Source organism: Heliangelus exortis, chromosome 14 (assembly GCF_036169615.1).
Source record: "Heliangelus exortis chromosome 14, bHelExo1.hap1, whole genome shotgun sequence".
Classification (NCBI taxonomy): domain Eukaryota; kingdom Metazoa; phylum Chordata; class Aves; order Apodiformes; family Trochilidae; genus Heliangelus; species Heliangelus exortis.
Window position 1 is genome coordinate 14164829 of NC_092435.1, and position 25242 is coordinate 14190070.

The 25242-nt window shown below is 37.3% G+C and overlaps 1 protein-coding gene across 1 annotated transcript in view; it reads right to left on the reverse strand.

Moving 5' to 3' along the window:
* The window catches only part of TENM1 (teneurin transmembrane protein 1), a 453479-nt gene extending 428695 nt beyond the window's left edge, over positions 1-24784 (reverse strand). Inside the window, exon 1 of the mRNA XM_071757633.1 lies at positions 24688-24784. The gene's annotated coding sequence lies outside the window, so the exon portion shown is untranslated. The remainder of the gene's footprint in view (positions 1-24687) is intronic.
* Positions 24785-25242: the final 458 nt, after the last annotated feature.

The following is a 25242-nucleotide window of genomic DNA, read 5'->3' on the forward strand; positions in this document are numbered from 1 at the left end:
GTTGGCCTTCTTGGCCACCTGGGCACCCTGCTGGCTGTCACACCCCCAGGTCCTTTTCCACTGGACACATTTCCAGCCCCTCTGCCCCCACCTGGGGTTGCATGGGGTTGTTGTGACCCAGCACTGAGCCTTACTCAGTGTCATCCAATTGACCTCAGCCCATTGATCCAGCCTGTCCAGGTCCCTCCAGAGAATTTTCCTCCTCTCAGGCAGACCAAGGCTGCCACCCAACTTGGTGTTGTCTGCAAACTTAGTTTGTCCATTTGATCCCCTCATCCAGATAAAGAGATAAAACAGAACTGGCCCCACATCTGAGCCCTGAGAAGCACCACTTGTGACCCCACAATTTAGATAAACATGGGGTAGTAACTGTAACCTCAGTTGCTTGGTGTTCTTTTGATAAAAATTGAAGGTGTATTGAAACCCTGGAATACATTCAGAACATGGAATGTTATTTGAATATAGCTTACAGGTAAGGATCAGCTCCATACTTCTGTAATGAAAAATCTCACAGGTAGGCTAAAAGAGAACTTGCTTGCATTACCCACATTATGGCAATTTCCATGTTCTATCTCTCAAACATTCAGATATTCAGTGCCCCCCCTCCCCCAGTTTATACTGCTCATTACATGATAGCATAGAGTGATGTCAGGATGGAGATACAAAAAGTAGGCATTTAAATTGGAAATAAGATGTTAAAAACCTGGTTTGTCTCTAAATTCTGTAGTTCAAGATGATAACTTGCTCCAGCACATTCACCTTGCATGTGCCTCCCATTCCTCTCCCACTGTAATTACTTTCAGTGTTTATTGCACACAGTCCACACTATTTCCCTATGAGACAAATGAAACACAGGAGCTGCTACTGACTTATACTTCAGTATTTAATATGATGCCACAAGGGAAAAATATTAGCAAAATGTTATAAGGTAGATCACAAATTAATTACAAGGAGAAAACACAAAGGGAGTGGCAGAAGAAAAAAACTGGGCTTAGAAAAGGCTAGGACAATATTATTCCTCAAGGATCAGTTTTGGACTCATCTTGTAAAAAATGCTTATTTTTAAAGAGATTTTTTAAAATAAAAATAAAGAATTTTCTTTTCAGATCTGCTGATGAAACAAAGAAGATTTCAATGCAGAATAAGCTCAGGATATCGTACAAAATAACTATGTATCTTTGACAACTCATGTAACAGAGAGAGAATGAAGTTCAATAGTGCAAGAAAGGCAAGGCTAGAGAATTGGAAACTATTATCAACAGCATCTGCTAGAGCTGAAAGATCATGACATGGGAAATATGAAAGAATAAAACTTTTGGTGCTACGTGATTAGGAAAGAGATGACCTAATGCAATGCTAGGACCCATCAGTCCACAAGACTTGGCTCAAAGATCAGTAGACACATAGAAGTATTGGTGTTATTCAAGCTGTGCTACTGTTTATTTCATCATATGTATTCCAGGAGCAAACTGAAACCAGATTCAGAGATGAGTTCTCTGAATGATCAAGAAAATGGATTCTTAGCACAAGCAAGATGACCAGACTTTCATTTTTACCCTAGCAAACCCAGAGTCAAAGGCAAAGATGCATTTTGATGGCAGTCTGAAATCCCACAGTAGAAACTTCGAGCAAGAAGATTTCAGGAGACACTTTTTTTTACACAGTTTGCTTCATCTAACAGAAATTTTCCATCTCCACTTCTGGGAATGAATAGTAATTGCCTCTGAGATACACACTTGCAGATATGGAACTTGTAACTCCAGAGAGCTTTGTTAGCTGCTTACATCAGCTACCAAATGAAACAATTTCTACAGTGTATCTGTAACCCAGGAATTTAGGGGACTATATTTTTCTTGACACTTCTTAGTGTGCTGTTTTTATAACACATTGAATATCTCTCATTACAACTGCATGCACAAAGCAGCCCATCACCATATCTGCTTATTACACCCAATTATAGAACCTGAGCTACTTTGTTAAGGTGTTCATTAACCTTTTCAGAACTTCTAATAAGAAATCTAATCAAATAGAGGTGGTAGGGTGCATCCTGAAATGGGAACAGTTGTCATGTACAGTTAATTTTAATACAATGACTTTTCTTAAATTAGCTGGTTTTATTAAATTGAATGAGGTGAATTTCTTTTAATCAGCACTAGCTGTAAAAAAAAAAAAAAAAAAAAAAAAAGGAATTATTCTACACTGTAAAAATAATATATATTGTCTGGAATGAGTGTTACAGACTATTTTGACTTTCATTCAAATTAAAGGTGCAGCATTTATTAAATTTATTCTTTTTAATTTTGTGTGAGGTGAATTTGCATTCTTAAAGGAACTGCAAGAGCAATTATAAATAGATCCAATTCATTTCTTCAGTATTTATCGTTCTAGAAATACATAACATGCTTAAAAATAGAGACTGAAATGGCAGAGATTTTACAGAGCAATTTTGCCAAGGTAATCAGGAGTTACCTTACAGTACTATTTTAGAAAAGCATCCCTTTGAGAGTAAATTGTGAGCTGAAGCCAACAGGTAAGGGAATTTGTCACTCTGTCTGAGGTCTATAAAGCTTTAAAAATCCTTCCCTGAAAGTCAGTCTGGTTAAGAAAGTTAAGGAAAGAGCTCTTGGAGATGACAGCTGAATACAACAGGTAATTAGATCAGTCTTCTGCAAGGTAGAACATCTGGGATCTAGTCCCTTTTCTAATGAAAATTTAAATATTCTGTATTAAATGAAACAGTTTCAGAAGAAAAGAGTGACCTCGGAACAGTTTATAGAATCTCTCTTTTGATACATACTTGGGATAAGAGTGGAATTATTTTAACCCTCTGTTCTAAAAGATGTTGGAGAAATTTGGGCCTATCTCTGTTACTTCTAGAAGATCCATCCTCATAACTGCCAGAAAGGATTTTGCAACTGTAAATCCTCACGGTGAATCTATCCTTTTGCTTTTATTTACTAGCCAGAAAAATCAACATGGTTCCCCGTTGATCTTCTTTATTTTTTTTTCTCCTGTCATTTGCCCAAATATTCTGTTGCACAAGTGAAATTTTCTTTCCTAAAGCACATATAACTGCCACTTGAATATTTTAGATAATTGTTTCAGACATCCTTAACATTTCAATTACCTTTTCAAGAGGTCTTTTAGCTCCTCCTCCCTCTCTCTTTTTTTTTTTTTTTTTTTTTTTTGGGTGGCCTGTGGGGAAGCCAGGGGGGCTGTTTCTGGTTCCAACAATACAGATGTCAGTTGATGTTTACACATTGTTCTTGATGCTATTTGGAGCTGGGTGATTCTTACAAACCTTATGCAACTATTTTCTGTTGCACAGTAACAAACTGGTTTGAGAAGAATTATAATTATGTATAAAATATTTAATCAGATCACAATTTTTAAGCACTGCCAACACTCATCACTTAATCTTGTGCACTGACAAGGGGCTCTCTAGACCACTGCGACTCCCTAGAAATACACAAGTTTTTAGATTATGATGCTTATTACAATTAGTGCTGTAGTGGTCCTATTGTCTAGACATAAGACTATAAATGAGAACTGTTCAAAATATGTGCCATTTACCTGACATAATGTTGGTTTCTGCCTCCTCTTATATCAAATCCTTATAACCTGTCTCAATGATAACAGCCAATTAATCGCCATTAATTATTCAAGGAATTATTTCACATTCATAACTACAGTTTTTTGGTTCACCAATTCCCTGTAAAATATTGGCCTATAAAAGCTCAAGTTAACCTGACCTTGCTGTAAAATACATTCTTAAATGACTGAAGCAGTCAGTGAGATCTAAAGGCCAGTGTGTGAAGGACAGAGGCAACAACCTCCACAATTAAATATCTGTTACCAGATGGAAGTGTATACAAACCCAAGGTCAATTAACTAATTACATTTTGATAATTATCTGCAACTTTCTAGAGCTTACTAGTAGCAATTTTGGCGTAGAATAAACATGAAATTTAATACAATTGTAGATTTTCACAATAAAAGGTTAGTGGAAATAAGCAATAAATTGTGAATTGCATTGGTACAATGTCATTCCCAGAGCTGCAGTTAAAAAAATCAACTGAACTAAGAGATTACCAAAAAATTCAGATATATAGTAGGCCATTTAAAAGCTAGGAAATGAAAATGACCAATAAAGAGTAAAGGAAACTATGAATGCCCTCATTGTAAATGTAATATAGAGCTATTAGACACTGACTCAGTAAAAGTCTCTCTTATGAAAGCCTCTGTTCCATTTTGGGTACTGCTGGTGGATGATGCTCAGATGAACATGCACCTGCTAAGCTAAGACCTGAAAATGGGATCACAGGAGCCATGACATTGTGTTCTCAGAAATTCTTGGATTAAAAACCTATTCTCTAGTCTTCATATAAGCCAGATGTGGCCAGATTTCAAAGGTCTTTAAAAAGAAACTTTTGAATTATTCAAAATGACTATAGAAGGTTCTGAGCAAACACAGAACCAACTATACCTTGGCTTAAGTACAAGTTAGAACCAGAGATAACAAAGGGTTTATCCCTCTTAAGTGATTTGGTCTTTCAAAATGTCTGGAAGTCTTTTAGGGCCTGATTTAACCATTTCTCTGTCTTAATCTCCTGTAAAGGGGTAAATCTTTCCATCCTAAAGGCTTTTCCTTTGGTAGTTCACTAGCATGCAATTCTAGCATTAATAACATCTTTGCTCACAATAATTTCCAGGAGTGCTGCTAAGCTGGTAACAAGTATTTTTTTATGGTTTCTGAACTTGTCTCTTTAAATGTAGCAATATTTGTTAATAATAGTCTCCAAAACTTAGAGAAGCTGCTCATTTCACTTGCTTTCAACAGAGCACCTGTATTTCCTCTGCACCCAAGAACACATTAAGAAAGCTGCCCTGGATCAGTGCAAGGGTAAAGTATAAGAACCCAGGCAAGCCTCCCATGGCATTTCTACCACCAAGCCTACTCAATAAGTGTAATTCTGGATTTGGGGCAGTGTTATTTTTTTATTAGGATTCAAAGTTTTATACAGATTTGAGTATTGTTGGAGATTAGAAAAACAAACAGAAAGAGAAAAAAAAAAAAAAAAAAAAAAAGGGAAGAGTTTAGAAAAGAAAATAACATTTGAGATGTAACCCTAATGCATAACCCCAAAATGAATCAAAAGAGAATAAAAAGACAGACAATCTCAAGAAGCAACAAGGAAAAAAATTGTTTACATGGGTATGGTTTGTAATCATTTTGATTTCACATGTAGTTCTGTTACTTCAAATATAAAGCCTCTGGGCAAAGCAAAAGCATTCCTCAAAGCATCCTTTTCTTCCCTTTTTCTCCCAGTGAAGAGACAACAAACTCTTTTGACTACATCCTCCATCAAAGAAATGTTCTGAATCAAAAAGAAAATGGAAGATAAAGGTGAAATCCTTTCCTTTCAGAGCATCTGAGCTGCATCTTTGCTTGTGGAAGTTGTCAATTTTCCTCCACCTCTCAGTGCTGTTTTCCTGTCACTGACCTATCACTCCCTCACATCCAAAAGCTGCTTTTGCAGCCCCTGATGTTTCATAGTCCTCCTCACCATCTTGCTCTCCTCTATGAAATAAGGAAGAACTAAAAATGTGCAATGAGCTCATGTGTAGAAGAGAAACAGTTCAGTGCTGCCTTGATTCTTCTTACATGAAATATTCCAACTGTTTGACTCAAATAGTTGAAAAATTGAAAGGAGAACTATTTCTACATAGATCATTGAGGTTCTACATAAAAACATTGTGGCTGTTTTGTTGTGGTTTGTTTTTTTTTTCAATTTAAAGTAGAAGTGCAATATACACTTGGTAAGAGTTAGGGATGGTGTTTTACAACGAAGAAGTTAAAAGAAAATTACAGTTTTGCTATTAACCATGATGCTTAGTGGAAAAAAACTACACTGAGGGGTGGAGCATGGACAATTCAAAGGACTTTATTTGAATGTATTTTTAAAATTAATATCTGCAGCAATGTGCTGACTGTACATCCTGTAAGAATTCTTCCCCAGCTGTGTAATCCAAGTTCAATTTGAAGACTGTCATGAAAATTAGTCCTGCATTCACAAAGTAATTCAGAGTTAAAACCACCTTAGCTTGTATAATGAGTTGGTTCCATAGATCAAATCAATGTTAATCTGTTCAGCTCAAATGTACAAGACAAATGCTCTCAGCTTCACAAATGATCTCCCACCAGCAATGTTGTGTCTTTTACAGCAAACGCACTCCAGGAGAACGAGAGACATAAAAAGTCTCCTCTCCTCCCACAAAATAAAAAGCTAAATACTTGGCTGTAAATTATTTGATTCTGCATCCCTAGTAAGAGGAATTCATCCTAGTCTCTGAATATATCACATCAAATTTATTTCAGTCAATAACTTGTGATAATGCAGGGCACGAACACAGCAAGATGAGAACTCTACTGGCAGAGCTCTGGGGAAGGGGGTTTGGCTCCACAAACCAGGTATTTGCAAGTTAGCAACTGCAGTGGGGAAAATGTCAATAAAATTACTCAGTGGATGGGCTCCCAGTGCTGGCAGCAACACAGTGATGGTTTTTCTGCTTGTGATCACTGAAACAAGTTAAGCAGAAGCTGAAGAAGTATGCAGGGAGCACACTGTGAACATAAATGGGTACAGTACTACCTTTCCTTTTTTTGCCATATTAACAAAGCCTCTTTGCTTTCAATAGAAAGCTGGAATGCTGTATATTGTCACAGATGACAGCAAGCACCAAATGTGCTATTTTAAGTGTGTAAAGAAGCCAAGAGAGCTTCTCTCTGCTGAAGAGAGAAATACTTCTGGGCTTAGAAATAAAACAAAAGGGCCAAGGGTGCAGAGTGATTGTACTGTTTACCTGGCATCTTGAGGAGAACATGGCTTATCACCAGCAGCAACTATCTGGTTGGAGAAGGTTGGATCTCTCCTGAGGAGTGCCAGGGCTGAAGGAATAATTTGGCTTTCTGGCAGCAGGCAGCCAACATCTGTTCCAGGCAATATGCTCAAGGTGGGGATTTCAAACCTCCCCTTCCTGATTTCAGGTAAAGATTCCAAACACCCAGCCCTTCTGGGACTGGAGAATCTATCACACATAACATGTTATTGAGAGAGTTTGTTTGAAAGGGAGAAAAGGCCAAGAAGTTTCACTAGTGAATTACTACTTTACAAAGAGCAGAAAAAAACCTTATTAGAACAAGTTTTTTTTTTCAGTTTTTCAATTCAGATAATTCTTTTTACTTGCAAGTAAACTTTTCAGCAGATCTGTATTTAATGGAAATAAATGAAGAAAAAATACTAGTTTGGATCTAGCTGCTCTTCTAAAAGCTGGAAGGACAAGAGCTGAAACAGAATCAAATAAAAGAGAATGATTTCTACAGCTCTGTATCCACAAACTGTGGTCAGCAGTCACTCTGCACCCATCTTTTAAGGCTCACATTTATACATTTAAAGTATGTTCTCAAGCAGAATTCCACACAACTGTAGACACTTGAGTAGATGTAGAGGAGAGACATCGTTCTGTTCCTGCTCTTTCTTTTGGAGAAGATAAGAAATCCATCAGCATTATCTAGGGAATCACTTGTCCACAAGAATGGACACAGCAGTTACTTTACAGAGCAATAAAATGATAAGAAATTCCTTTCATTCCATCCATGATGGAATGGAGCATGTCCTAGTGCTGTCACATTGCATACTGCTCTTAGGAAATTGAATAAAACAATTATTTGATCACCATTTGAATATTTTTATAGTTATGTTCTAAGGAAGATGAGAATTTGGTTCTCTATTTTTCATGATCTGAACATGTTTTGGAAAAAAAAAATCCTACAATAAAACTGGATAATTTTAATGCTGATATATTAGGTATACTGGGGTAGACTGTTCATAAGTAAATTAAGCTTTATTACTTTTTCTTTGTATTTGCTTAAAGCATTTTTTTTTTTTTTAATTCATAAAAAGAAATCCTCTGGCTAAATGCACTTTTTAATTAGCTGATGTTCTGTGATACAGAGAAATGTAATATCTGTGACAAGGCTGGTGTCCAATTGCTCATGTAGCTCCCTATCTGCATTGTTGCTAGGGAATTTGCTCACATCTCATCTGTCTTTCACCATGCAAAGGCTGCTCCTAATGGGAATATTAAGGCTACCATGTATTTCAGATGACAACAGGTTTATTTGGAATTTAACTCTTTGTAGATAAAGCTCAAAGTCTGTGACAACTAACCTAGAAACCACACTAAGTGATAAAAGCAGGCTGGTCTGAGGTTTAGAGTGGTCTGTAGAAATGACTCTCTTTTTTATTAAATAACTACTCTTCTAATGTAAGCATCACCCAGTAAGAGGTCAGGCTGTACAGTCAAGGAATTTGGAGAGATTTTTTATTTTTTTTTTTTGGTTTATTCTGCAAAATGGCTGTTTGCTCTGTACTGTTCAGCTGTCTTGGTAGCTTCAGAGCAGAGACTTGAGACATGCTCATAATCAAAACTTCCTAGACTGAGAATAACCTGCACTTGTGAAGACCTTAATTATTTTTGGAAACATGACCATGTATTTACCTAGAGGAATACAGGTGAGCTGAGCTCCTCAGAAAAATGAGGATTCTGATGGAGCTCCCCTGAAAATGCACACCAAGAATCCCATGTAACACCAGAATCTGTAGCCTGAGAAGAAAACTGCCATTCCAGGAAGTTTCCTTGAAAGACAAATGTCTAAAACTTAAAACTTATAAAAAAGAATGTACTTTTTCCCTTATTGAGTTTCTTCTAATTCTGATTGTTTCACTTTTTTTTTTTTTTTTTTTTTTTTCAAAGGCCCTGCAGATTGCTATCAACATTTTATATATGAGTAATAGGAACCAAAACCTGCAGATTAATTTAAAATTGAAGAAGCTTCTCTGCAAGCAAGTAGTTATCTCAAAAGAATTATTTCATGCAAAGGTAATAAATCAGTAAGCAAAAGGAAGAAAAATAGAACAATAAATGAGCCATGAGCACACGAAGCAATAAAAATTTAGCAGAACTGCCATCTAAGGCAGCAAAACAACTAATCACAGGCTATGAGAAAAAAACAACTGACTATTAGAAGAGTTTCAGCTGCTAATGGGTGTAAAGAACATTTAGGCTCTATGCAGAGAGACATTTTGCAGGTGAAATGCACTGAAGACAGAGTTATGAATATTGTAGGATGTTTTTAAATGCTGTTTGAAAGCTGATGGTCTAGGCTTTTATTTTCACTTTCCTCTGTGCAAGAGATGTGCAAACAACTGAATGCACAACTTCTACATCCAACTGCCATGAGTGTCAGGGTAGTACCACACACTGCAACACGTCATGGAAAGCACCTTGGGAGGGGGAAGGAAAGCACTAGCAACATTTTCTAGTAACAACAGTAGTTTTAGTGCCTTCAGAGGTGATTTAGCAGTAAATACTAAAGTTGTGCCTTGGACAACAAAATAGCAGCAATTTCACTCTTGTTCCAAAACAGTGCAGGCAGTATGCAAAGTATCTGCTGAAATGTTTAAGGATGATAACACAGGGCTATAGATAAGCTTTAGTCTTGGTTGAATTACATATTGTTCATTAATATTGATCAAGCTCCAATTTTCATTCTTTAAATGGACATTTAAAATGCCCTAAGATAGAGAGGTGATTGTGTCTAATACACTGAGCTGATGGATTCCTCCCCTGCTTACTGAAAGGGGTTACTAGAAGCCTACGAGATGCTTACAGTCTGAACAACACAAGGAAAATCAAGTCAGTGGTGGCTGTAATAGAAATATTTCTTAGAAATATATTCCATTAGTCTGAGAATGAAAGCTTTTCCTACTTCCACGTTATAGAAGACTTACTATATGGGCTGAGAGATTTCCTAGTGAAAGAAAGAGGTATTGCATATTTCTGGCAATAGAGGGATGTCACTGAAAGCAAAACAATGATGTGATGGCTACATGGCACAGGTACTTTTTCTGCTCAGAACTGAACAGCAATTGTTCCTATTTTCTGGAAAAGAAAGTACAAGAAAAAAATAGCCCCAATAAATTTCCATCTTGAAGTAGGGCTAGACAGATAGTAAACAATTGAATCTGATACTGGCATGCACATTTGAGAAAACAAACCTATACATTTGATAATATTAGGAAAGAGCCAAACCATGAACATGTACAAAAGAAAAGACAGAGTTAACTAGAGCATCTAAGAAAAAAAAAACAGTAAAGATGAAAGGAATATAAATTTGGCAGCAAAGCATAATCTAGCAGGAAACTCAGGACTGACAAATGTGACCTGGAAATCAGGCACATATTGTAAAGATAATGGAATCTTTGGAATAAAGCACCAAAGGATACCATCACCTCCCTCCCACCACCACTGAGGTTTCTTTCCCCTTCTTGGTATCACCAAATCAGAATCCGATGGGGGTTCATCTCAGTGGTAGCAGTGTTAACAAAACCCAGGTGTACACAGATGAAATCCAATGGCCTGTGCTACACAGAGGAGGCTAAATGAGATTATGTCATGATGCTGTGATGACTCGAACTATGAAAGCTCACTCTTAAACAAACAGAACAAAAACCTTTTTCTAATCTCACACAATATTAACGTTACACTATTTCACTTAGCAGAAATCAGTTATTTGAATTCTGAGTGACACACCCCCTAGGACATCTACTGGAGCTCTAGGGTCAATGTCTAACATATCAAAAGGACAAAAATCCCATTCAATGGGAGCTGTTGTCATGCAAGAACCAGAAAGCAAATACAGAGCAGTGATAGATTTGTGCTCTGAAATAAGTATGATGCCCCATAAAAATCACATAAATGCTTAATATCGACTGTCTGCATTCTGCTATATAAGAATATCTCTGCTATATTAACTGAAAAATCTTTAAATGCCTCAAAAATCCATTTGATTTTAAAGCTGTTTTGAATCTCAAGGCCGCTCTTTCGCATTATTTGTTTTTGGCTGAGAGTTGGGGATTTTTAGTGGTGGTTTAAGATTTTGTTCAGTTTATGTTTGCAAAGATGTGTTTTGAAAATGCTCTATTGTTGCCATTGATGAAGTATCCTCCCTATTTCATTAAAAATTAAATAAAGACCCAAGGGTTTGAAGGAAAATGGATTTTTCATTTTTCTGCCTTTTGCTCTTGAGAATGATTTATGAAGTACAAGTGCATTCATAAACTAGATACTACACCCTGGAGAAAATAAACTAAATATTATTTGGTTGTTAGTGGTTCATACTATAAATGGCCATCACCAATTACATTGTTTGTTGGAATCATTTTTAACCACGTAACTCTCACTCAAACCATGAAAAACTGGATTGAAAACCACCTCATTTGTCATCCAGCTCAAAACCTAAACTCAACGTGTCTCACTTCCATAGTTTCACAGGAAATTATATTCTCAGGGTTTATTCCCTTCATTAAAAACTACAGACACATGGAGGTAACACACTGGAAAACACTGGTTGGTGTTTGCTTGGCTGTCAGGCTGAAGCAGCACACAGAAAAATGTACTGGCAGGTAGGAATCACTACAGGATTTCAGGATTTCAGCCTTGGTGCAATCTGGACCTCAGTGTCAGCACTATCCCACAGCTTTCAAATTCCACCTGCTTTCAACAGCTTTTTTTTTCCCCCCTACAAATAAATTTTACCTATGTGGGACTCTGGGACATGAAAAAGTGGCATGAGAGCTCCCTAATGGGCAGCTCATCCCTCTTAGGGTCTCTCCCTGGTGGGGTGGGATGGATGCACCTCTTTTTTCATCCAGACATCTGTAATACTCACTTCCTTTTGAATGACCCATGAAGTATCTGTTAAGTTAATGTGAAGGAAAGGATAAAGATGGATCCTAAGCCTTGCCTAAACTGCTTGTCAGCACAGCTGACACTGGCACAGAGACACAGAACTAACCTGGGTGACAAATGCACAGACAAGGGAGTATAAAATGAACCTGCACTCTTGAAATATTCTTCAGATCTTCGAAGTATTTTAAAAAAAAACAGACCTGCTCACCCTTAAACCCCTTCTCACTGTATAATTTCAGAGATGATCTGCACATTAGTTAATATTTATAAGGCATCCCAAAAAGAAGATGATAGATACTGCCACTTCATAACTGCAGTAATTTAAACAGACATTGAATGGAGCTTTTGTTGTTACTGTTGTCAAATGTGCTGAAGTGTTAACAGAAATCCATTTTTTTAATGGATCTCAGTTTAATAAACACAGATGAAAATATACTTCTAATGATTTAGAGGAAAAAAAATGCCAAACATTTAAAACTTAATGAGAACCTATATTGTCTTATAGTGCTTGACTTGTTCCACCTTGCCATGTCAGCTCATACTACTGACAGACAGCTACACATGAATTTAAAGTTCAAGAAATAGCCACTGGCAGTAGGGTTACAAGGAACTCCACATGAACTCCTCTTCAGCTCTTCTTTTTCACTCATTCCTAGCTGCAGAGCTACAGCTACTGCAGCAAAGCTTTCAAACAGTTCACACTTATTGCAGTTATGTTGGAAAAACTGATTACCCTGCACCAGCCCTTTGTAGGAGGAGCTCAAGTTCAATCAATGATTAGAAAAAGAATGCATTAAGCACTCTGGTTTTAGGAGACAAAGTCACCCGAGCCCCAGAATGTAAATATTTGCTATGTCCAGCAGCACGTGCAAGGAGTATACAAGGGAAAAATTATGATCTTCAAGAAAGCTGCCTAACCTGACAGCTATTTCCAGAGTCACAAGGTTGGGGTTTCACTGAGCTGAAAGAGGATGACACCTCTTAGTAACTCTTGTTAGGTCTCACTGTTTGGTAAATCCTGGAAACTCTGGCACACGTGAGTAGGCGTTTTGTTAACATAAAGGTCTGGGGATACCTATTTTGTCACACCTGGGAGGCAGTTCAAATGCAATACAATTAGCTGTCTAAAGAAGTCATGTTCCAGGTTGGAGTAGAAATACCAGCAAGAGCCTCTTTTCTCCTATTAACAAGACAAGTCCACTGAGAACCAATCAACCCTGCCACTGCAGTGCCTCTGCGAGGATTGTTCTGCACTAATAGACTGGGAGAAAGTAAATAATGACTTTTTAGTATTCTGAAAGCTCTCTCTAAATCACAGAGGGCTCTAATAGCATAGTTACACATTTAAAAATAATATTCACATTTCAGTAACATGAAATGCAGGGAATGATTCATAGAGTTAAGTTTCAAAGCCTTCCCATCCCCCACTACATCACAGACTGGCAAGGAGCTGTTACAGAAAATGCTTTTTGCTTTACAAACATGATAGTTTTTGTTTAGTGCCTCACCAGTTGGCCTTTAAACAATTACTGAAATAGCATTTTTAAACTGAGCACTAAATTCAGCTCAGTATTTTAAGAAAGGCAATGAATTTGGGAAGGATGCAAATCACCCATTCAGTGTGCTTGCATTTCTTCATCTGCAGAACCCCAGAACAACTCTAGACAAAAGTGAAGTGGCTGTTTGCACACAGACAGAGCAATGATGCACACCTAGGCAGTGTCTGTCTCATTTAAACCTCCCAAGGGCATCAAACCTGGGCATTGCTTTGCCACTGCTCCTTCTGCTGAACTTCCACTGCATGGCAGCCAAAGAATAAATGCACCTTTTACCCAAAAACATCTCCAGTGGGACAGGAAATTATTTTGAACATGGCACACAAGAAAAGACTGAGGCTGCTGTCCTACATGAAAAGGACAAAAAAATACTTGGCAGCTGGCTAAATACTTCTATGACCCAATACAGAAGGTTCTTAAAGCAATGGACAAGAAAGTGCACGTGGAATGTCTGCAATGCTCACTAAGGTTTCCGCTGTGGATTTATATTGCCTGTAACAGACAGTATTCATGAATACCCTAGAGCACCTGCTGTATATATGCCACTGTCCATGTCCATTATATTGTATATCAATTAATAATTTTACCATTTCTAAGTCCTCTTCCATGAGTTTTTTCTCCAACTGTGATCATATTCTTTTCACATACTGTCAGAAACCTTGCCTGTAGCTAAATGTCCAAAACAAGCAGACAGAAATCCATCATACCACCCAAACCAATGAATTTTATCCCAACTGGCATATTTGGGCTACCTGTGAAAATATTGGACTGTTGCAGGCTGTTGCATGAGCTCTCCACTGAGCTCATTTGCTGTTTCTGGGGGCAGCAACTCTGTCAAGTGTTTCTCAAATGGCAAAGGAGTGATCTTCAGGTAGGATACTGTGGTTTAACAAGTCTTTTCAGCTGACTACTAAGGTAGAATCCTACACAATAAAACTTCTGCTTTGCAATTCCAGCAAGGCTTCATCTTTGAATGAAAAAAACTTTTCAGGAAAGAGCTACTTGCTTCAATGAATAACCACTGCAGTGCAGCAGAAAAACAACAAGAGGGTTCATAACTTAAATCATCTCCTCAATTACAACACCTACAGTTGTGAACTACTGCTGCTTTCTTACAATTCTTATCCAACCTAACCCATGTTTTCTTTTATTTAAAGTATATTCCAACAGATTCTTTCTCAGAGCTGTTAGAATAACACTCTGGGGAAAAAAAGGAACAATAGAAGAATCCACAAAAGACAGCTTTCCTCAGATTTGCACAATTAAAGCACAATATTCTGTTAGGGATGACAGAGAGAACACAGTGATTTACAGCCACAGCCCATACTCTCCTTCCTGCATCCTCCTCTCCTCCTACCAGATTCATACACTCCATTACTTTGGCATTACACTAGTATCCCATAAAAGCTGGCATTCGGCCTGGATTCTGTTGGCAATTACACCCCTACATTGTTCAGATTTATATAAGCCCAACTAGACATAAATTAAAACAAAACAAATGCAAGAAAACAAATAAATCCCATTAGTTGTGTAACTCAAAATATAATTGCAAAATAGCTATTGAAATATTCCACACTTCTTCTGGAAGAGATAGCATCTAATATATCACTGCCTGTTTCAGATATGCAGGAGGCCAACAAAGCTGCAAGGGATGTGGTGTGATTACTCAATAAATTCATTCACTTATTTACAAACTGCACAGAGATAAATTATACAATGCAGAACACAACGTACCTCAAAATAGGTTATGTTTTCCTCACATCAGTAGTAAAAGCTTCGAATGCTTAAATAAAAACTAAAAATATTATCTTAGAATAAGTAGCAATTTGATTCCTAGGCCTTTTGTGTCACCCAGCTGAACACGTAGCACAGGTGACAAAGGGGGCCACCAGGAAAGGCTGTGTCTGCTCCTCTTCATTGAGATGAGCCCCAAACCCAGGAAATCCCTATGGGAAGAAATCTTCATTCTTAAAAACATCTTAACTAAAAATGAGGTGAATCCGGAGATATTGCAGCCTTAGTAGCCAATTCCTACCCAGGCAGTGCCATATCCTCCCTTTCTCTCTCTCTCTCTCCTCCATTTCATTTGTAAGAGTGAGAATTTTTTCTGCTGTAATCTGCAAACACACATACAATTGTACAGAACTGATGCTCTAGCCTGTTCATCATTCTTTTTAGGATATGCAAGTCTGGTGTCTCTGCAGATACATCACAAAATTACTGATTCTGCAGGAGTACTCCTTTGTACTATTGAACATTTTAATGATACAAAAATAAATAGAGTTTGGAACTTTCCATCCTTTTTCTCTCTGAGCGGAACATGCAATTTTTTAATTTATTTTTTTGAGAGAGAGAGAGGAAAAAAAGCAATCACACTTGAACCATTAGTGTTCTTACTGAAACTGTGAAGCATCACAGTAAATGTACAAGCATCCCTTTGACAAGAGCACCTACTCACTAGTGAAATGGAAAAAAGTTTGTGACTGGATGTACTGAAGTGATTGAGCTAATGATGACTCAAATCAAATGGATGAAAAAAAACCTGATTAATAACAAGTGGCACTAAAAGAACAGATGGTTTTATGAGGAATGAATCACAAACAGAGTAGTAATAGAGTATGTCCTTGTCCATTGGTTGAGAATTGGTAAGGGAAAGAATACAAAGACAAGTGCCTGAAGATGAGTAAGAGTTTTGCTAGAAAGATTCTGAAATACATTTCTCACTCATCTCCTGGAACTGAACACAGACAGATGTATCAGAGGAGATATTACATGGTTATATGTTTCTGGAAATCTCTTCCCTATTAACTATGCTGCTGTTTTTCTGGTTTGTGCTTAATCCATGTAAAACAAAGGAGGGTGCAGGATTATTTATCACAAAGCAGTGGTTTTGTACAGGAGGTTAGCATACAGCTTCTATAAAATAAATGCTGCTTTTTTATATACTACTAAACATTGACATGCACATACATGCAACTACTTTTGAATAATGTTGATCCAGTTAATGCAGAGGGCAGGAAAACCTTTGTCTCATTAAAGGAGGAAAAGCTTCAAGATATAAGGGATATGACACATGTTTTAGTCTCAGACCAGATATCTGCATGCAAGCAATGTTCAGTAGTGAAAAAAACAAATCCATGTCTAAATGAATGATTTACTTTGAGTTTGCAAAATCTTTTCTGCTGTTATGTAGATAAACATCTTGAGAGAAATGCACTGGTGTAAATAACAATCATAAAACTGATACATCTCACCAGCAATACTGTGATGGTGTCAGAACCAGTGTTCCTGGTAAAGTTTGAGAACTACCCAAAACAGGAAATCCTGGTAAAATGCTATACAGTCAACAGGAAAAGAGTTTTAAGGATCCTACTCTATAGGAAATGAAGTATGAAAAAGATTTTTCAATGAAAACACACCTAAAGGCACAGAGCAGAAACTGATAGCCACCAGTAAGCCTGGCACCACCAGCAGCAGACTGTAATGGAAAATCACCTGTGCTGCTCAGTATGAAGTTCTGGGTATTCACTTCATCAGCCCTTTCTATTGCTTCTATTTTATAGGAATTTGTTACTTGTTAGGATGCTTAAGTGAAATCATCATAGCCAGAATGACTGACTTGGTGTACATTTGTTTCTAAGCTTCTCAGGAGAATGAACAGATCTGCTTTTTAAGCAGCACCATCCTGGCCTCTTTAGCAATAACACTAACCAGATATTGGCTTTTTCCTGAAAACGTCAAGATCTATTGCCCTAGAACAAACTCCTTAAGATGCAATATCAGAATACTGCAGCTTGAGAAACCTATTTTAAAGAAGAAAAAAATCTGAATGCAGATAAATAAATAATTAGGCAAACCTTACTAGTGGCTACTATTATAAAAGCACCATTTGCAAACCAATACCTGCACACTTCTTGTAGGGACAATGATAATTGATGTATTAAGAATACAGGAAATAGTTGAAGTTGATGATGGAATAGTAAATATTTTAGTAAACAGACTGCAAATAGCACACTTCTGATGTGATAAGCTTTGCCTGTGCAGGGTGCTTGAATATTTTGGCTCTGAATCAGCAGAACACTTTAGTGTCTTAATAGGATAATTATACCAATAAGTATAAAAGTCATTCCATTGATTTTAGTAGCATGACTCAAATCTAAGTGCCTGCATACTTTAACTATTTTTCTGCACAGTGACCTTTAGCATCCATCTAGATTGGAGCCCGTGCTTAATTCTATATTTCTAGTTATTCCTGACCTCAAACTGAAGTTTTATATTCTCAGATATCTCTATATTTTGTTTTGAAAACAAGGCAATATGCTTCCTTTTACTGTTGTTTAAAATGGAGCTTGCTGCTGCAATAAACAGACCAGGAGGCTCAACAGAATAGAAATAGAAATTGGGCAAAATCCATACTGATGACACCATACTATTAATAACTTACCTGCTGTGAACTTTGTTATTTATTAAAGCAAATGAATCCTATTTTAAAGTGTTATAGAGTGTAGAGAATTTATAAATATGGGATCATTTCATTATAATTCAATCTTTTCCCCCCGATTTCCAAATGGCTTTTAAGATGTCAATGCAGTATTATTTGGTATAGCTGTTCATAGATTTATTTGAATGCTCCTATTTCAAATGCACAGTTGTCAAGCTTGCTATTTACCTGATGCACTGCAGACACCAGCAAAGAGCAGCTGCTTTCCCAGGATCTGTCCCTTGCTATGGAGTGGTTCTTTGCCCCATCCTTCCTATCAAGACATGGACACACCCTTTGACACCAGCACTTACAGCTCCTGTCCCTCCCTCCTGGACAGGGAGTGTGGAACTATTTAAAGAGACTGAGAGGGGATAAGGCACAAAAAAATGAGAAGGTGTACATTAAATACCCAACTTTCACTGACATGTAACCTTTATTCTAGAAAAATTCACTTCTACAAAGGGATTAGTGCTCTCAGCAGTTCTGCCACCAGATTTCTGGAAGAGAACCTTGAAGAGCTCCATGGAAGCAGTGGCTGCAGACATGCCCTGCCCAGGGCTAGTTTGGGGATGGCACATCACTGAGCAGAGGTCTGGCCAAATGTTCATCATGTTGATATCCTGGTGCTGCTGCCTCAACTCTGGTAAAAGACACTGAACCAGGTTTGAAATTTTTCATTGCTACTTATAGAGGCAGACTGCACACACGCAGAGATCCCCTGGCCAAGTGTTGTGCAGAAACTGCAAGTTTTAAACATCCTTCTGATGGAAACTAAGAGCTGGGTGACTGGGTCTGTACCTATGCAGCTGAATTAAAGAGTCCTCCTGACACCAGGAATGTGAGATAAGGAATTTCTCCAAGAGGGTTTCTGGAGAAGTCAGAGTAATCATCTGACAAATCTAGATCTCCCCAAGCTGCTGGCCCTGAATTTCTTGACACTACAAGGAATAAGCCACTCTGCTAAAAGAGTTTGATATATGCAGTATTACTATCCTGATATGCTTTTAATGTGGAAAACAGAAATTGAAATCTCCTTAAATGAACAGAAAATAGAGGGGCAAGCTTTTCTAAGCTTGTAAACCTACAGAGAGCCTAATGGAAAATACTGCGCATTGGGATGATCTATTTTTATTCCAGCAAATGCAATTTCTCTTTCTTCTGCCTGCTGTGTTTCAGATACCAATCAAAATAAATCTGCTGTAATTAAATTAAGAGCTTACACACGCTGTTTTGGTTTGTTTTCATACTGTTTTTTTCCATACTTGACACCTTTTTTACATTTTTGTTTTTCTGCTGCATTTATGTTGTACCACAGAAGATGGTACCACCAAGGCAGTGTAATGATACCACTGTTTTTACTTTCCCATGTACAGAAGTCCTGACCCTCAGCATCTATTTTTTTCTTCCAAGCATTAATCAGCTTGGGTTAAAAAAAAATACATTTATATATATATATATATGTACATATATACACACACATGTGTATGTATATTGACATGACTGCATTTTTAAGATTTGGAAAAATGCCAAGCAGGAGTTTGGATGAGATCAGTGCACTTACACAGAGTTTTATCTAAATCTCTGGAGGCAAGACTTCAGTATCCCAAGCCACCTGTAAGCTACCTAATAATTAGCATCCTGGAAATCCTCCATATAATTTTCCTTTGAATAAAGGGCAAGAAGAATTGCACCAGAGGTTGCTGCAACCAAAGAGAGATGCTCACAATATTAATTCTGATGTTAATATTTTTTTTCTTAGCCATTAGAAAAATCAACTTGTCACTAAAGGCACTGCTGTGTGTAGTCTTAAGTGAAGCTGAACTTGGATTTTAAGCCTTCAGTGAACACTTGGTGCTGAGGAGCAGAGTGACTGCTGTGCTCTTCTCTCTCACTGCCCCAGCTCTAGGACAGAGTGAGACTCAGACAAGTGCACAAACCCATTTGGCACTTGGAGCAAAAGTCCTTGCCAGCTACCATCTTGCTGCAAGCCTGTGGTAAAATTCCACCAGGATAAGAGTTACCTTGGAGCCCTGGTGCCTAAAATGACTTGAGTTCCTCCAGTGTCTTGGGATTTCTAGCCTTGCTGTTCACTGACAGCTTAAGATGGACAATTCAGTGCCAATTTCCTTCTAAGCGAGGCAACAAAGTGTTTAAGCCAAAGTGTGTTCAAATAGTCTGGGAACTGCTGTTTGGTGCCACAGAACCCCTTGTGCTGGGAAGCATTAACAGGCAAAAGGTAAACAGAAGGGGATATGATCACTGTTGGGGAAGTAGAAGTGAAGTGTGTCAGGCAGAAGGTATTTAATCATTTATTGCCTTTTTGATGCTAGGAAAACACATCACAAAACATACTCACAGTCCTACTATATTTATAGATACAGTATATAGTGATCCACTTTATTTACTCCAAAGCATGTTTTATTGGTAAAACTAAGGCCTACAGGCACAAAACCAAAAATATATTAACACTGCAAGTACCTCTGCTCCTTGGTCAGCATTAATCTTTTGAATTATTAATTTCATCATTCCTATTACTGATTCACTGGTTTATAGAATATGTTGGAAGAAGAAAGAAACATCTCTGCAACATATGTGCTTTTGCAAGGCTAAACTCAGATGGTAAAGTTAAGTTAATATGTCAGTGATTTGTAAAATAAGACTTTAAAAACTGCAACATGATTTGAATTGCATTTTTCTTAAAGGACAGAACTCTGCAATATTGCAGGGAATTGTCTCCATGGGAAATTGCATTGCTGCAATTCTATGGCAATTATTTTTTTATTTTAGGTATATCATTAAAGGAGAGATGACATTTCACTGCTTGATAGTTCAAGTTAAGTCTAAGAAATGCTTAAATTCTATCTTTAAAAACAGTGGTTTGCTATTATAAGTAGAAACAAGGAGAGTATATGAGATTATGGTGCAAAAGGTACGGTACACATGCATTTAATTTCTAGTACTGGACAATGTGAAAAATGTCACCTTTGATTAATGGATTTTCATTGATATCAAAAGGATTTTTTATTGAACAAAAGAACACTATGAAATACAATGTGCTAATGTTTTTCTAGCCTGCTGAAGTTGGAATGAGCTTCCAGTGAGACAAGTTAATGAGACGCAAACATATTCATTTGCCAGGCACTTTCTGACAACAGATAATTCAGTAGTTCCTATCCTGCATTAAACTATCTTGGCTAGGATTAATAAATATAGAACAAAGTTTTATATTAACATACAGAACACTGTAAAATTTAAACAAACACTTTAAGGAATTGTGGGGGAGAGAAGAGGAAAAGAAACCAAACCAAAAACCCTGCCAAACACAACTAAGGCAATTTGACGTGTGGCTGGCTATTTCTTCTCACCCATAATTCACAATTTTGGGTCTAGCCTTTCACCAGTGTAAAGTGGATTGAGTGCTGAACATTACCATTCAAACTAAGAAAGTTTCTAAACTTAGACAAGGTGAGTTCTACTAACAGAAAGCTGGTTTCATTGTCACAAGATCTGATGGACCACTTCATGTCTTTATTTCCTTTTGATGCTTTCAAATTTTAGATTATGTTAACAAAAACCCTGGTGGACCAGAGCCCTGACTGAAGAATCAAAGCTTAGTTGCAAAACAGATCCCAGAGCTGGGAAGCTGCAACCAGTGAGCATTTTTTTGAAACAATACTTTATGGATATCCAAGTGGGTCCACAAAAAACAGGAGCCCAGAAAAAGGACCAGTGAGTTGCCATTGTCACAGCATAGCTGTTCCCCATTTTTATGTCAGTTTAATGTTTCCAGCACTGAATGCTCACAGGAATCCAGCTTCAGGAGCTTGCCATAATGTGTTATTAATGTTTTTAAATTGCTTTCACAACCTTTAGCTTAAGTGAAAAGGACAGTGTTGTTGCAAAGTATTTTTCATTGATTGCCTGGAGATTCCCAGCAGTTCCCTATTTCACTATGGCAATATTAATAGAGAATCTCTGATATAAGAACCAGGAGAAATGAATGTTTAAGATCCTCAGAGCAAACCATCCACTGTATGGAGGAGAAGCCTCAAGCATTATAAATGGTGCTCTATCTGAAATAGAAACTGCAAAGCAAGCTTTATCTTTTGCAGCTTGTAAAGCCAAGTGCACCTTCAAAATACGAATACCTTAAAGATATATTATACAAAATATCCAGGAAAACACGTTTCATCTTGAAGACCTGTAATGCTATCAAGAGTTGGCAATGACTAGGAGTCATGTGTTGACATGGATTGCATCTGTTTAAGGACTTTACTGCAGAACCCTTCCCTGATGGTACAAGCAGGAATTTATAGAATAGCACCACAAGGCATGGTTTATAGGAGTGATATCTAATCACATACCCAGTATACTTGGTAAAGCAGATAAATCAATTTTTTTCATCCATTGCATAAGGTTTGTTACTGTTCAATAAGAACAATAAGCTGTCCCATAAGCAAAATGGATAGGTTTTGGTGTTAACAGTTGGAACTGCAAATATAATAAACCATAAAGCACAGTGCCTGACAACCATACATCCAATAATGTTTTTCAGTTCTAAACACAAAAGCTATAACCTGAAAGTAAATGTTCCTACTGCTGCAGGACTGAGCCCCTTGCTTTGATAACAAATATCAGCATCTTCTAGTGAAACAGGATCTATGTGCCATGAGGAAGAGAGAGATGTTCAGAGCACAAAAGGAGGAAGGTTTTCTAATTTTCTGAGAAGAACTCTGGGACAGTTCCCTGTCTTCACAAACTTTCCTTGTAGATCTTCCCACAGTTAAAGGGTGGAAGGCTCTGACTTAATTAATTAATTAATGCACCTCTGCAAACCTGGTGCATTAATTAGGTCTCTCTCCATTGTAGAATTTTTAGATAAGCTTACAAAGTGGCTTTCCCACAGGCAAGATATACTAAAAATCACCCTTTTTTTTTGTTTGTTTTTTGTCCTGCAAAGCCATGTATTTCGTATTTTCAATATAATATTTTTAATTTTTTTCAAAACTGTTTTCCTGTTAATGTCAGTCATTGGGCTAATAAAACCCTAATGTCAGCCAAGAGGTAAAAAATTACTGGGTTACACAGTCACACAAGCATCTCACTCATACATACCCATTATTGTAATCACATGAGCCATGTTAGAAAACACAACAAAACTTTGTTTTCTGGGAAGAGCTACAGACAAAATCAAGCATACTTTTCTCAAATCCTATTAAGAGTAGTTAATTTAAAGCTAAATTATTTTTTTTTTAATATCGACCCTATTGCAGTCCTTACATAGACTGCATCTTGCTTCCTTAAGCAATGCTAGGAAGTAATTTTTACTAAATTTTACAAATGCTTTCTCTTTCATTTTCTTCTCCATCTTCTCCAGTACAAGGGGAACTATGCAGTAGATACTCAACAAATGGATTATTATATGTCAGTCAAGAAAGCTTTTAGCAGAAATCATGCCCTGGTGGGCAATACAGAAAATAACTGCTGTAAGACACAGTTACAGGAAGAAGGGATTCAGAGAGCATGAAGTTACTTGGCAAGTCTCAAGGATTTATGTGGTATATCCAACAGTCTACATATGTATGAGTAGTTGCAGCTAGCAATTGTAAAAAAATAGTTTAGGAATGCTTGTAACAGTCACTTCTGCAAATTTTCAACTCCAGATCTAGAGGCACAACTCTCCATCAGCAACACATGCTTTAGAAGCACTCCTATTAATACTAGTTTCATTAAAGCTAACAACTGCCACCAGCTATTTTCTGCATGGTCTGGGACTCTTTGTGATTCTCTGCATGTTTTTCCAGCTATGTAACAAAACCTTTTATACAGCTAGTAAACCTTAAATTATAAATAGGATTATTGAGAGAGACTCTAGATAAGATGCATTCTTAACAGTCCCAACCCAAATGCCTGATATCACATGTTGAAAAGGTGAGAAGCCAACAAGTTTCCTACCCTGTTGGTTTTCAAATAAGGGGACTGAGGTGAAAGATTATTCAGGATCTGCTGAGCCTGGTGTGCACCAGGTTAGTATTAGTCTGAACCTGACGTGGCAGAAATTTGAGCATGCAGAAAAAAATGAGTGCACATGAAAAATAAGAACTGAGATCCCAGTATTCCCTCTTAGTGAGTGTCAGCCCCAACTGCAGAGGTGGCCACTGCAAACCATACTTTTCAGACTCATTGGCAACTCATATTTTTCAAACCACGTCTCCCTTACATCCTTACCACATCAAGGCTAAACCACTGCACTACCCTTCTCTGTCACCTCTACTTATGCCTGCCTTGTTGTATATTATTTCAGCACTAAGGGACATGGCACAAGTCAATTCCAGGTATTTTAGAAAGATCTATTATCAACAAAAAAGGACAGCATAGCTCTAAGTGCTAAAATGGGTAAGGCTTCTAATACAGTACCCAAAACTGCATTATGCATACTGGGAGAACATAAATCTAGACTGACCTGAAACTGAATTTTAAATAGCTTCAAAAATGTTAATTCTATTCATAAATTCAGCATCAAGATGTCAAACAATCTTCAAAAGGGCTCCATAGTACAGAGGGGTGCATTTAGCAATTCCAAAACCCTATTCCTATTTTTATCCTGTGATTACACTAGGAGTAAATCTCCTCAACACAAACAACCAAGACCTCAGTGTATGCAAGCAGATAACGGTGGTTACAGATCCCTTAGAATTAAGATGCCTAACATGAACACATTTAGTGCTCCACAAATAGTTTTTTAATGTCATTGATCTTGGATATTTTTTTTAAGCTACTTTCTGTTCCTTTGACAGATGTGCTATGCTGCATTTCATTACTTTCTCTCCTTACCTCGTTCCTTTGTTTTCGATAAGTGATGAGGCTTTCGGAAAAGATTAAGTACTGGCAGGCAAAGCAATGGCCCAAACAGGATTTTAATTGGAACCTCAAATCCTGTGGAAAAAATAAGAAATGAAACCATTAATAATTTAATTTTACAAGGAGACAGAGTGAGTTCATGTACTCTCTTTTAAGTAGCTTTTGCCATCTTTCTTCACATTTGATTTCAACAGGTGTACAATCTGTTAGCCAAATACCATTAAAACCACAATCATTACCCCAAGATTTCAGTCAGGGATGCACGGCTGCCAAAAAGCACTGATGGGAATAGTTCTAATCTAGAGAAGTACTTAATTGATTACTAGTAATAAGTCAGAATTTATTTGATTAAGCTGCAAGTCCAAAACATTTTTTTTTCTGTAAAATCTAAAATCCTCCTACTGCTGCATAATGTTTAAAGTGTTTTCTTACACTGCCACAATATGTCCTTTGCCCCATGAATGACGGAGTACAACCACTACACAGCAACATGACTCAAATGTAACCAAGGCATAATGTTAAACAATT